The following is a 15,723-nucleotide window of genomic DNA, read 5'->3' as shown; positions in this document are numbered from 1 at the left end:
TTACAGACAGGGGTCAGTAGCAGAAACTGATCAATAAACAGGGATCAGTGTCAGAAACTGATTACAATCATAAAATGTGAATACGCCCTAAAATTTTACAACTCTTATAGAGTCTGAACTGTTTGCATGGGATTTACGAATCCTTAAAACTTTGTGTTACAATAATAAGAAACGGGCATGCTCGGATTAAGAGTATACATGTGGTTGGATCCATACATACATGGTGACTCGGAGTTCCCTGAGGCCATGCATATCATCAAACATGCCTCTGGAAGTTTACGGGACTGTTCAGAGAAATGATATTGTGTATATGATTAATTGTACATGTACTTATGGTAATTTTATCCCAATTGAGTTGGGTGCCTAAGGAGTGTTATCACAAAGGTATTGTTGTTGTTTACACAATGGTATTGAACTGAGTCAGCGTCATTCACCGGCTGTATGCTGACGTATTTCCCCCTACATTTCAGGGAACTGTAAAGAATATAACTCACAAACGAGACAGCCTAGAAGATTGGAGACATAGTCATTAGAGGTGATCTGATGGCTCAGATATTTTATTCAGACTTTTATATAAAAAATTATATTTTCAAAAGACGGGTATTTAAATCATCAAACGGGTTTTCAAATTTCGAGTTTTCAATATAATAATATTTTATTAACAAGGCTTCCACTCATATTTTGTCAATCGTGATTTATGATATTAAAGGAGTATTTGAACCCCTTATTTTATTAAAAGAATATTATTTTAATGACTTTCGCTAAAACATACCAGCAACTCTGCTATATTTTCAAAACAGATACAAACTAACGGGTGTCACACCGAGGCCTTAAGTCGGGGTGTGACAGTTAGCCTCCACCATCAGATTATTGGAGACGCATGATAAGGTCTGAATGAGCAAACACGCTAGTTCTTTAAATCATGCAGGTGTCTCCATAGGTTCAGGGGTTGGATCAGCTTTTCTAAGTCAGACACATCTTCCCGTTCATGCAGTTAATGCGGTAAAAGGGGCTCAATCTACAGTTCAAGCTTATCAAAACAAAGCTTTCATATAATCTGTGAGTGCATCAGGATCGTCAACATCAATCTTTGTACGGGATTTGGTAAACCAAGTTGTTAATCAAGCTCTAATGGCTCATGGCATCAACCAGTCTTCAAGCAGCAACTCAAGCAGTTTAATTCACTCCTCCATGCAAATTGATGATTTACATGTTCCACTATTCCATGACTTTATGGCCAATCATGAAGAGTTATTAAAAAGAAAAACTATTGCCTCCATTTTTCAATCAAGGAGACTTACCAAAAATTAATGAACAAGACCTTAAGAAAATGGATATCAAGTATCAAATGGCCATGACAGTTCACATGGCCACAAACTTCATGAAGAAATATGGAAAGAATAGTTTCTAGGATGCAAATAGCAACAACATTGAGTTTGACAAAGACAAGCTTCATTGTTTCAAATTTAACGACATGGGGCATTTTGCAAGAGAATGCACAAACCTATGAAAGCCTGATGGAGATGTAAAGATTTGTGGATGTGTCTAATGAAGGGAAGGATAATGGTTATGGAGCTGGAGGGGAAAAAGGTTAGGCAGAGTAGCTCATCAAGTCAGGGGGTTCAAAGAATTGGCCAAGGAAACATGAAAGAAAATAGTAAGGCTCTGCTTACTTAATCGGAGGAATCATCTGATCCTGACTGGATGAATCAAATGGGTGAGCTGATACTGCTGATGAACTTTGCTGGGATGGTGTTTATGAATGGGAGTGAAGCTTCAACAAGTGCTGCAAGTGGAAGCAGTCCATTAAGCCCTATCATTCCCGAGGTACACACACACTTATGCTCACAATTATGTGTTGATAAATTTGAAAATATATAGCCCATAATTCTAGTTTGTTAAGAGAGAGCGTTGGCATTAGGTACCAAAGTGACGAGTATAAGAAAGATGAGAAGATATTTACAACTAAAATTAAGACTCATCATGATGACATGGAAAACCTATATCGAAAGTTATTTGAAGCAAATTTGCAAGTTGATTCTCACAAAAAATGAATAACTAGTTTAAATGCTAAAATTGAAGAACTTGAGCATGATCTTTCCAACCAAAAGATAATTGTTGATAAGTTTGAAATGGCTTCTGATAAGTTAAACGGTATTATTGGTTCACAAATGGGGGTGAAACAAAAGGCAGGTATTGGATATGAATTTATTGCAGTTCCACCACTATTTAATGACCCACTTTAGTTTCAACACCCCTCCAGAAGACGAAACGGTCTATGGAATTGGTCATGTACCAAAGCCTTAGATATTATTTCCTGTGGTTCCTAAGCTCGTTGGTCTAATTATTGAACCAGTTAGTTCTAATGGTAGCTCAGGTTGTTAGAAGGTGGTGTAGAAGAAAAGGATTCATTAGAGAATGACATTAGTTGTCATAAATTTGAAGTTTTAATTCACTTTTTTGAGTGTGATGTGAATTCAAAATAAAATGTCAACTCTGTCTGTACTGATAATAATTATGTTTCCGTGCAAAATGCATTGAACTCATCTTCGAATGTTAACGTAGATTGTGACGATGTTGATGTTGGCATTGTTTACAATATTTTTTAATGAAAATGCGAATGTTAAATTAAGATATTGATTATGTTAATTTGACTAATGATTCTAGTGTTGAAAACTGCATAAATTTCATTGAGCTTGTTGACATGAACATACCAGTTATTCATCATCAAGTTGTAAGTCTGAGGATAATCCTATTAAAACCAAAGTCTTTGAGAATGAAAATCAAACTAGTACCTCTAGTACATATGTTCCTCCAAGTAAAAAATTATTTTCTCAAACAACTAATCATTTAAGAAATCCTCAGTTATACAACTTTGTTGACAACACCTACTATGATCATAGAACATAAGCTAATGTTGATTCTTATTACACTAATGCTTTTGAAGATCGTGGTCAGAAATTTGATAGAAAACACAATCATGATTCATTCTTCCAAAGGTCACCTACTCCACATAGTCACCGGTCTCATAGTTCTGATGAGCATTATGGGATTTATAGTAGAAAATGTTGTTTTGTGTGAGGCAACCCATCTCACCTTGTAAGACATTACAAGAAATGGCATAGGCAACAAAAGAATATGCAAAAGCATTTTAGTCAGTCTCGATCATCAACTGCTAGCCGTTTGGGGTCAAGGACCGATCAAACTTCAGTGATGCAGTGAAATGGACATGAGATCCAAGATAGATAAAAACAAGACAAAGATAAAACATTTTTGGATAACCAAAAAGGAGAGATCAAAAGGGGATCCAAAGACTGTGAAGTCTAAGGATCCACCAAAAATAGGTTTAAAAGAAAAGAAAAGAAATCCCAAAATTTGAAAAATCCGAGGAATTTTTTTGAAAATAAAGAAAACAAAGTCCAAACCGGTTAAAAACAAGGAACATGTTTGGGTTCCTAAGGACTGTTCTTCAAGTGATGACTCACTAACGAACAAAACGTTTTCAGGAAATAAAATAAAGTTTGCAGACTTTATTGTTAACCTTTGTCTTGGGAACCCATGTCTAATTAATTGCTTATGCGTGTAGGGCTAGTCAAGGAGGCCTGTCAACAGTATTTGGTACTTAGACAGTGGCTGCACCCAACATATGACGGGAGACGAATCATTGCTTTTTGACGTTCAACGGTTCGAAGGTGGATCAGTATCTTTCGCTGGTGACATGGGTGCGAATATAACTAAAAGAGTAAAGGTCTCTAACATCACTTTAACTTTTTAGGATGTCAATTTTGTCGAACAAATCAATCACAATATGCTCAGAGTTTCCCAAATATGTGATAAGAAATACTCTACCCAGTTTACTGAGAATGAATACTTCATGTTGAAACAAGTTTTAAGGTCCTAGAGAAATGGATTCTGATGCATACTCTAAGGCATAATGATGCATACATATTGGATATGAGAAGTTCGTATACACGAAAAAATGCCTCATGTTTGATATGCAAGGCCTCGGAGAACGATTCATCACTTTGGCATCACGTCTTGGTCATGTTAACTTTAAGAATTTAAACATACCTATCAAAGGTGAGCACGATTGGGGTTTTCCTATAAAAAAATTTTCAACTATTGAAATATTTATTTCATGTTCCAAATGTAAACAGCGCAAACTCCCTCACAGGCCCAAAACTGTTAATTTTATAGATTCTTTTAAGACCCCGAATCCCAGGAATCCTACAGTTGGTAATCACATCCACAAATTCACAAAAATTTAAAACCAAACGATTCTTTGTATTTAAAACAAGTTCAGAGTAAATAACAGCGGAAAAGTTTAAGTATTAAAAATCCCAAACACGGGTGCAAGTTTGCAAAAATCAAATGTATATAAAATATTCGTTTTATTTGAAATCTTCATCTCATTAAAATCGTTTCAGAGTAGTAAACAGCGGAATAAATAACATCAAAATTCCCAAAACCAGGGAAGTGACCAAAATTAAAATTTAAATACTTATGGTAATAATTTAAAAGAAACAGTTTGCGTTATTAATTCTTCGACTAGATGTGCCTTCAACCGTCCGAGTAGTCTCTAGCACGTCCAAGCGGAAATCTCTAATCCTCAACTTGAAAGTCAATCTAACATACACACAAAGTCAGCTTGAGCTGAGTGAGTTCAAGTTTTCAGAAACAATAATTCATACTTTATTTCAAAGCTATAGTTATAAACAATAGAGAAGGTATAAATAAAATAAATTATATATAATTCACCAAGTAATACAATCATTGTCGAACACACGTACATGGGCCTCTCCACCACGAGTCAAGACTCGAGTAATATATTTGACCCGGACGCGGTAAGACCTTAGCATGTGACACGAGCCTCTCCACCAGGAGTCAAACCTGAGTAATATATTTGACTCGGTCACAGCTTATACATCCGAGCACGAGATACGGGCCTCTCCACCACAGGTACAACCCGAGTAATATATTTGACCCGATCTCGGCTCATACATCCAAGCACGGGGTACGGGCCTCTTCACCACGGGTGCAACCCGAGTAATATATTTGACCCGATCCCGGCTCATACATCCAAGCACGTAATACGGGCCTCTTCACCACGGGTACAACCCGAGTAATATATTTGACCAGATCACGGCTCAACATCCAACGGGCCTCTTCACCACGGGAATTTAAAACCCGAGTAATATATTTGACCCGCCAAAATGATGATCACGTCACACGGGCCTCTTAACCACGGGTACAACCCGAGTAATATATTTGACCCGGCCGTGAATCACCATGCACACACACAACAATAAGCCTACATACATCATTCTTAGTCACGAGAAACTAAATATCATTACACAATCATAGGCTATAAGGTACACATCATCATACGTACATACATACCTCCATATATACATACATATATATTCCTACGTAAATATACATATATATCATCCCATACGGGAACTAAGTAGATAGGTCTACTCATATTCAATTACTACCAAGTCTGCTAACGTCCTCGAGTCTAGACCATCAATAGTGTATGTAACCTTAAGGACACAAGACCATGAACGAGTTTAAAATATCCTAAGGCATATAAAATAATTCAAATATAGCTTTCAAAATGCACCATCACGAGTGAGACCATGTAAAACTATTCAAATCATTGTAACGAGTAAAATCGTTTAAAATTGTATTTCGGTGTGTATGCTAGCCCAAAACGTAAAAGGGTAAAAAGGGCATCATGAACTCACCTGAATCAACCGAACACCTGCAATGAGCTAGGAAATCCCTAAGTGCACAATTACAAGCAAGGGCCTGTAAATTATACACAACGCGTTACTAAACTAGACTGTAAGAACACTCTAGCCTAATGGGCCGTTCAAGCCCAACAACTTGGCCCAAGGCCCAACACTTTGGACCAAGGCCCAACAACTTGGCCCAAGGCCCAACACTTTGGCTCAAGGCCCAACACTTGGCCCAAGGCCCAACAACTTGGCCTAAGGCCCAACGATAATCAAATCGGGTCGAATGCGCGCGAAATAAACCTTAAAACCATTTGTTAAACGAATCAGCCCCGAATGGACCAAATTCCATTTTAAATCTTTTCATTCATCAAGATTTTGTCACCCGAGTTGATAGGGTTGACGGTTCCTTTTTACAACTCTTACTTTAACGTTTAAACGAAAATTCACGCACCGCCGACTCGATTGACGAAGCACTAACCCCAACAGCCCCGTGCATCAAAAATATAATTTTCCCATAGCCCTTAAACTCCCCTAGGGCTGTACAAACTGTTCGGTCAGTCATCCGATCGTTTAACGCATCAAACTCAACAATTGCCAATCCTACACCCGATAAACCCTAGTTTTCGAACTAAAATCGATTGACCGACCTAAACACCTCCATTGGCCATGAAATTTTAGTATATTGTAAGTGACATACCTAAGAATATGACGGAGTACGAACTTCAATTATAACAGCCCCGAAAGATGCGAGAAAGGGCAGCCACCGGTTAAGCCTAAAACGAACTTATTGATCAATACGAATATAACATGCAGATTTTAGCATGCAAAGATGTATTTTATTACATAGGAAAACCATGGAATTAAATTATTAAATTTTTACCAGTGTTACATAAATATCTTAAGTTTGTAAAAATATTTTTATTATATTTTTCTAGTGGACACAAAAATCATAAAAATTCTTATAACGCAGAAAGGTATGTGCAGCTATTTCAGCTGCGCAACAAAATGTTTTTATTTTTATAAAATTCATTACCGAACCAAATTAAACGATTCCAATTGGGTTTGGTTCCTAACTCAAAACACTAACTTCCAGAAGTAAAACCAACCAATTTGGACTTGTCGAGAAAAGGTTATGACGTCGGGAAGACAGACCAGAATCCGTCATCCCGCATCAGCTTTGACACTCGATTTTATAAATTCATAAAAACTATTTAAATCTCGTCCAAAAATTACGTATTATACCTTTCTGGAAACTAGACTCAAAGTAGAACATCATGGAATCAAGAATCGATCAAAAACAGTGGATTAACATCGCGTTACAGACCCTACAATAAACGTATACTAATCTGTCAACAAGCTGTTATCATCAAAACTCAATCTTAACGACCAATAAACGCGTTAATATGATCAATTAAGGTGTAAAAGACATGGGGAATCATAAAACCGACCTTGAATTGAAGTTTTCACGGCTTAAACTTGGCTGGGCAGAAGAAAAAACGAGCAGGGGGGGTCCAGGTCCGACGGCTGCAAATAGGTTTAGGGTTTGAGTTTTCTTTTGTTTTATGATATAAAATAGTTACATACAAGTCCCTCCAAATTGAAGTATGTAGCAACTTGGGTGGAAAGTTAAGTGAGAACGTTTACGAGGTTTGCAAGGAGCTCCCGGGAGAATGCCGGGTCAAGCCCGAAAGGTGTACATAACACTACAAGGCTAAATCTTTTGTCGGAATTCACGGACGTTACAAGTCTATCCCCCTAAGAATGGGATTCGTCCCCGAATCCCGCTACAGAGGAACAAGCGCGGGTTGCGACAATTTAAAACATCACATCATCCACCGAACGGGTATAAATAGTACCCCCGCTAATGACTTCGTACTACCTCCAAGTCAAACGATCACACACGAAAGCACTCGAGAGGGAGATAAATAGACAGCGCAATGCAACACATAAAAAGATCACAAGGTTACCTGAAATGGTGTCCGTGTCCTCCTTTGACTCCTTCGACGAGATATTAAAGGCACTCGCCTTAACCTTCGGTTTCACTTCCATTTTCCCCTTCGAGGAAGTCCCCTGCTCGGACTCCCCCACCCTATTGGTATGACAATTCGACGCTAAATGTCCAGACCCCCTACATCGGAAACAAATCAAAGTCGGGCACTCATAACTGGCGTGTCCAGTCTCCCCACAACGAAAACATGGCATTGCCCCAAACCTGCATTCCCCCCGATGCGGCTTCCCGCACTTCCTGCATTCATCGCTAAACTCCTTACTCCTACGGTCCGACGTCTCCATCCTTGCTTTCTTCCCAACCGACACATAATCATTGCCCCCATAATGTTTGCCGTTGGAGTTAGAGCTCGGTTTACAATTTTTTCCAGTTTCAGTTGGGTCACCATCTCTCTCTGCTCATACAATGTACCTGCTAGGGTAACCACCGAATGGAAAGAGCTCATGCCGGTGGTCACCACACTCCTGCGAACATCTACCGGTAGACCCTTCACGTACTTTTTGATTCTTTTATCTTCAGGTGTAACTAAATCGGGACATAGGCGAGCCATTTGGTTGAATTTTGTAGTATACTCTCGGTGTGACATATCACCCGCTTCTAAAACCAAGAACTCCTGCTCCATCTTATCTAATTCATACGGAGGGCAAAAATGATCGATAACCAATTGTTTCAACTCCTCCCAAGCCATTCTCCTAATAGAACGATTACCCATAGCCTGAGCTAGATTATCCCACCAACACAGCGCCTCGGAACAAAACGAGGTAGTAGCATAAGTTACCATATCCTCCTCTCTGCACTTACTAACCCTCAATACGGCTTCCATCTCCCTAACCCGTTGATGAGCTGCCAACGCATCTTTAGTACCGTCGAAAGCGGGAGGGTCGCACTTCTTGAAATCCTCATACGAACAGCCTCTAGAAGGCATCCTAAACGCACGAACTTCTTTCTCCTTCTCACTTGACACCACCACTTCGTCTTCCACCTGAGTTTCTTGTCCATCTTCCTGTTTATCTGCACTCTTCCCAATCATATACTCTTTTGCAACCCTAACCACCTCAGCAACGATCTCGGGAATCATGCTCTGAAGAACCTGATAAACCTCATCTGCGATGGCCGCGCGAATAGCAGGACCTAAGATGGGGTTATCCCCTTCCCCTTGAACCGGGGTTTCCTCCTGCGGGTAAACAGGAATCTCACTCTCGGCCTCGGCACGCGGCTTACGACCACGGCCGCGAACATTCGGCCGACCTTTCTTAGCAGAATAAGTATTAACCATGACTTATCCCTACAAAGACAGAATTTTAACACGGTCAAGTACAAGTGGTATTTAGAACATGGAAGGTAAGGGTAAACTGCTAATAACGTTGATCAAGTGTTATTAATTGTTTACTTTACCCGCCCATCCTAAGCACCCCCTGCCCCTAACCATATTAGCGTCCCGTCTAACATTCAAGCAGATATGCACATAGTAGTACTCTAATACTTATAAAATGAATAATAATATATAAAAAATGTACCTCTTGGCGTGCAGCTACTCGCGGTTGGCATTTCTAGTCCTTTCTTTTTCAGTTCGAGTCCAAGCATTCAAGAATGCTCGGATCCCTCGAACCATGGCTCTGATACCAACTTGTAAGACCCCGAATCCCAGGAATCCTACAGTTGGTAATCACATCCACAAATTCACAAAAAATTTAAAACCAAACGATTCTTTGTATTTAAAACAAGTTCAGAGTAAATAACAGCGGAAAAGTTTAAGTATTAAAAATCCCAAACACGGGTGCAAGTTTGCAAAAATCAAATTATATAAAATATTCGTTTTATTTGAAATCTTCATCTCATTAAAATCGTTTCAGAGTAGTAAACAGCGGAATAGATAACATCAAAATTCCCAAAACCAGGGAAGTGACCAAAATTAAAATTTAAATACTTATGGTAATAATTTAAAAGAAACAGTTTACGTTATTAATTCTTCGACTAGATGTGCCTTCAACCGTCCGAGTAGTCTCTAGCACGTCCAAGCGGAAATCTCTAATCCTCAACCTGAAAGTCAATCTAACATACACACAAAGTCAGCTTGAGCTGAGTGAGTTCAAGTTTTTATAAACAATAATTCATACTTTATTTCAAAGCTATAGTTATAAACAATAGAGAAGGTATAAATAAAATAAATTATATATAATTCACCAAGTAATACAATCATCGTCGAACACACGTACACGGGCCTCTCCACCACGAGTCAAGACTCGAGTAATATATTTGACCCGGACGCGATAAGACCTTAGCATGTGACACGAGCCTCTCCACCACGAGTCAAACCCGAGTAATATATTTGACTCGGTCACAGCTTATACATCCGAGCACGAGATACGGGCCTCTCCACCACGGGTACAACCCGAATAATATATTTGACCCGATCTCGGCTCATACATCCAAGCACGGGGTACGGGCCTCTTCACCACGGGTGCAACCCGAGTAATATATTTGACCCGATCCCGGCTCATACATCCAAGCACGTAATACGGGCCTCTTCACCACGGGTACAACCCGAGTAATATATTTGACCCGATCACGGCTCAACATCCAACGGGCCACTTCACCACGGGATTTTAAAACCCGAGTAATATATTTGACCCGCCAAAATGATGATCACGTCACACGGGCCTCTTCACCACGGGTACAACCCGAGTAATATATTTGACCCGGCCGTGAATCACCATGCACACACACAACAATAAGCCTACATACATCATTCTTAGTCACGAGAAACTAAATATCAATACACAATCATAGGCTATAAGGTACACATCCTCATACGTACATACATACCTCCATATATACATACATATATATATTCCTACATAAATATATATATATCATCCCATACGGGAACTAAGTAGATAGGTCTACTCATATTCAATTACTACCAAGTCTGCTAACGTCCTCGAGTCTAGACCATCAATAGTGTATGTAACCTTAAGGACACAAGACCATGAACGAGTCTAAAATATCCTAAGGCATATAAAATAATTCAAATATAGCTTTCAAAATGGACCATCACGAGTGAGACCATGTAAAACTATTCAAATCATTGTAACGAGTAAAATCGTTTAAAATTGTATTTCGGTGTGTATGCTAGCCCAAAACGTAAAAGAGTAAAAAGGGCATCATGAACTCACCTGAATCAACCGAACACCTGCAATGAGCTAGGAAATCCCTAAGTGCACAATTACAAGCAAGGGCCTGTAAATTATACACAACGCGTTACTAAACTAGACTGTAAGAACACTCTAGCCTAATGGGCCGTTCAAGCCCAACAACTTGGCCCAAGGCCCAACACTTTGGCCCAAGGCCCAACAACTTGGCCCAAGGCCCAACGATAATCAAATCGGGTCGAATGCGCGTGAAATAAACCTTAAAACCATTTGTTAAACGAATCAGCCCTGAATGGACCAAATTCCATTTTAAATATTTTCATTCATCAAGATTTTGTCACCCGAGTTGATAGGGTTGACGGTTCCTTTTTACAACTCTTACTTTAACGTTTAAACGAAAATTCACGCACCGCCGACTCGATTGACGAAGCACTAACCCCAACAGCCCCGTGCATCAAAAATATAATTTTCCCATAGCCCTTAAACTCCCCTATGGATGTACAAACTGATTCGGTCGGTCATCCGATCGTTTAACGCATCAAACTCAACAATTGCCAATCGTACACCCGATAAACCCTAGTTTTCAAACTAAAATCGATTGACCGACCTAAACACCTTCATTGGCCATGAAATTTTAGTATATTGTAAGTGACATACCTAAGAATATGACGGAGTACGAACTTCAATTATAACAGCCCCGAAAGATGCGAGAAAGGGCAGCCACCGGTTAAGCCTAAAACGAACTTATTGATCAATACGAATAAAACATGCAGATTTTAGCATGCAAAGATGTATTTTATTACATAGGAAAACTATGGAATTAAATTATTAAATTTTTACCAGTGTTACATAAATATCTTAAGTTTATAAAAATATTTTTTTTATATTTAGTGGACACAAAAATCATAAAAATTCTTCTAACACAGAAAGGTATGTGCAGCTATTTCAGCTGCGCAACAAAATGGTTTTATTTTTATAAAATTCATTACCGAACCAAATTAAACGATTCCAATTGGGTTTGGTTCCTAACTCAAAACACTAACTTCCAGAAGTGGAACCAACCAATTTGGACTTATCGAAAAAAGGTTATGACGTCGGGAAGACAGACCAGAATCCGTCATCCCGCATCAGCTTTGACACTCGATTTTAAAAATTCATAAAAACTATTCAAATCTCGTCCAAAAATTACGTATTATACCTTTCTGGAAACTAGACTCAAAGTAGAACATCATGGAATCAAGAATAGATCAAAAACAGTGGATTAACATCGCATTACAGACCCTACAATAAACATATACTAATCTGTCAGCAAGCTGTTATCATCAAAACTCAATCTTAACGACCAATAAACGCGTTAATATGATCAATTAAGGTGTAAAAGATATGGGGAATCATAAAACCGACCTTGAATTGAAGTTTTCACGGCTTAAACTTGGCTGGGCAGAAGAAAAAACGAGCAGGGGGGGTCCAGGTCCGACGGCTGCAAATAGGTTTAGGGTTTGAGTTTTCTTTTGTTTTTTGATATAAAATAGTTACATCCAAGTCTCTCCAAATTGAAGTATGTAGCAACTTGGGTGGAAAGTTAAGTGAGAACGTTTACGAGTTTTGCAAGGAGCTCCCGGGAGAATGCCGGGTCAAGCCCGAAAGGTGTACATAACACTACAAGGCTAAATTTTCTGTCGGAATTCACAGACGTTACAATTCTTTTCTTTAGCTATTGCACATGGACCTATGTAGACCAATTCATCCTTTGGCAATAGGCCGAAAAGCCTATTGTCTTGTTGTTACTAATGATTTTTCACGTTTCAGCTAGACTTTTCTGTTAGAATAAAAGGATGAAACATCTTAGTTCCTAATCAGATTCATGACCCTTGTTGAGAACCAAACCGACAAGAGAGTCAAATGTATTCAAAGCGACAATGGAACAGAATTCTGCAACCGAATGGTTAATGATTTTTATCACCCCAAAGGGATAGACCATCAGCTCAATGCTCCATACACTCCGCAACAAAATGGAGCCGCTAAAATACGCAGCAGAACATTTATTAAAGCTACAAGAACAATGTTGTCAAATTCAAAGCTACCTCTACTTTTCGGGGGGGGGGGGAGCAATTAATGTTGCATGCTTTATCCAGAACTGTGTGCTGATTAATAAGTGCTTGAAGAAGGCTCCATATGAAGTCTTCTACAAAACCAAGCCTCAAGTCAACTATTTCAAGACTTTAAGCTGTCCATGCACTCTGCTTCATACGGTTACCAATTCAGGTCCAAAGTTTGCTAAAAAGGCAGATTAGTGTTATTTTGTTGGATATTCTTCTAACAAAACCGCTTATCTAGTTTATAACAAGAAAGCAGAAGTGATTATGGAATCGTTCAATGTTGACTGGCAAGAGCTAAACCCGACAGATGCTCGCATAGGTCCAAACTAGATGTTTGATTATGGTTACTTGTTCAACTAGTTTCGTGTTATGTCTACCCCTCCGGTTACAGTTGCTCCAGCCTCAACTAAAATACCTCAGTCTATGTTAATTCAGGCTCTCATAGACAGCTTTGATAATGTTAATGTGTCTGGTGGTCCTCAAGTCAGAAATGTGCTACCTATAGCTCCTCAACCGACTGTAGTTAATACAGCATCTCAAGCCGCAAATACAACCAATGTAGTTCTATATGAAGAAGAATCTGACTTAGATTCCTCTAATATGTATGCTGACAACATTGAAAACAACATTGATCCCACTACCTAAGAGCATGTAGTTGATCCCCATCAGGAGCCAAGTGTGGTTGATTCCATACCTACACCTCCTTCTACTGAAAATGAGGTACTTGCCACTGCTGGAGAGACTGTTGCAAATAAAGTTCCCTCTGATGCATCGAATACTGTTGATTCTACTTCAATTCCAGTAATAGTTGTTCCATTCTTGGAAAATCTTTGGGACGACCCCATTGCTTCTGAACATGTGGTTGATCAACCAGAAAACATTCAACCAGCCAATGATATTCTAGCTAATGCCCCGAGGGTTTTTCATCCTGTTGAGAATCTAACTGTCGAGTTGCAAGTGGATCCGATTCCTAGTTGGCTTTTCATAAGACAAATCCGACCGATAACATCATTGGTTCTCCATCTACCGGCATCTAGATAAGGAGCAAGTCTGGAACTATTAACTGATATCTTTTTACTTGTTTTATTTCTTAAGTTGAACCTAATATTATCGTATTCTCTTAAGGAGAACTCATGCGTTGAAGCTATGCAGGAAGAATTTCTACATTTCAAGAAGCTTAATGTGGAGGCCGGTAAGAAGCTGAAGAACAAGAGACCGGTTGGTACCAAGTGGGTGTTTAGAAACACAAAGGATGAAAATGGGTGATTATAAGAAATAAAGCAGGGCTGGTGGTGTAAGGTTTTTCTCAGCGTGAAGGTCTTGATTATGATGAAGTATTTGCCCCTATTGCTAGACTTGAGTCTATTCATATCTTCTTAGCCTATGCATCATACATGAATTTCAAAGTTTATCAAAAGGATGTGACAACCGCTTTCTTGTATGGAAAAGGGAAGGAAGAGATTTATTTTAAGCAACCACTAGGGTTTGAGGATACTGATCGTCCAAACTATGTTACTGTCTTGAGAAAGTTCTCCATGGTCTCCAACAAGCACCTCGTGCTTGGTATGCTACTTTGGCAGAACATTTATTAGGGAACAACTATATTAGAGGTGTTATTGATCAGACACTCTTTGTTAAACCAGTTGGTAACGATCTGATTCTTGTCTAATTGTATGTTGATGACATTATTTTCGGGTGAACAAATGATGATCTGTGTAGAGAGTTCTCCAATGTCATGCAGAATCGGTTTGAAATGAGTTCTTTGGGAGAGATGACGTTCTTTTTGGGCCTACAAGGTGAACATAATAAACATGGAATTTTGATTCATCAAGAGAAATATGTTCATGAAATTGTTCAAAAGTTTGGGTTCAAGGATGTTACACCTTTCGCCACTCCGACTGCTACAAGACCAGTGTTAGTTCGGATCCATCGGGAAAGTCAATCAATCAACCCCTTTACATGTCCATGATTAGCTACCTGATGTATCTCACCAAAAGTACGCCAAACATCATGTTTCCTGTTTGTCAGTGTGCCAGATATCAATCAGATCCAAAGGAGTCCCACTTAACCGCTGTCAAACATATCTTCCGGTATATCAACGGAACACCTCATTTTGGGTCTTTGGTATCCAAAAGATTCTCCTTTGGTGCCGCATGCTAAAACTAGTAGTGATTATGAAACATGCAACTTAGACAGAAAGTCAACTATAGGAGGATGCCAATTCTTGGGTGACCGCTTAATCTCTTGGCAATGCAAGAAGCAGGTCATAGTATCCACCACCACCGTTGAATCAGAATACATTGCCACCTTCGCTGCTGCTCACAAGTTATATGGATCCAGCATCAGCTACTGGATTACAATTTGAATTTTTTTAACACCTCAATCATGTAATAACGATGTAGCGGTTGTATTGTTCAAAACCCTGTCCAACACTCAAAGACAAAACATAGTAACATTCGAATGCATTTCATTCGTGTGACATTTCGGATTTTTCCAAACCCGTATTTGTTTACGTTTAACCCGACCGGAAATATTTTAGATCTTTAGTATTAATCAAAAACAAATATTTGTAAGTATTTAAGTTGTTAAATGTTCATTTATTACCCTTGGACTTTAGATAATGTTCATTTCCTATTTAAATCCATAACAAATTCAATAAATGACCAAACATTAAACCACAAGGACCAATATCGTCAAAAGTCAAACCTGCCCCTCTTGGA

This window comes from Bidens hawaiensis, unplaced genomic scaffold, assembly GCF_021521415.1.
Source record: "Bidens hawaiensis isolate Kalapana, Puna unplaced genomic scaffold, B.hawaiensis_p1.1 tig00042984_1, whole genome shotgun sequence".
Lineage (NCBI taxonomy): Eukaryota > Viridiplantae > Streptophyta > Magnoliopsida > Asterales > Asteraceae > Bidens > Bidens hawaiensis.
The sequence above is the reverse complement of the archived record's forward strand: the minus strand, read 5'-3'. Positions refer to the sequence as shown.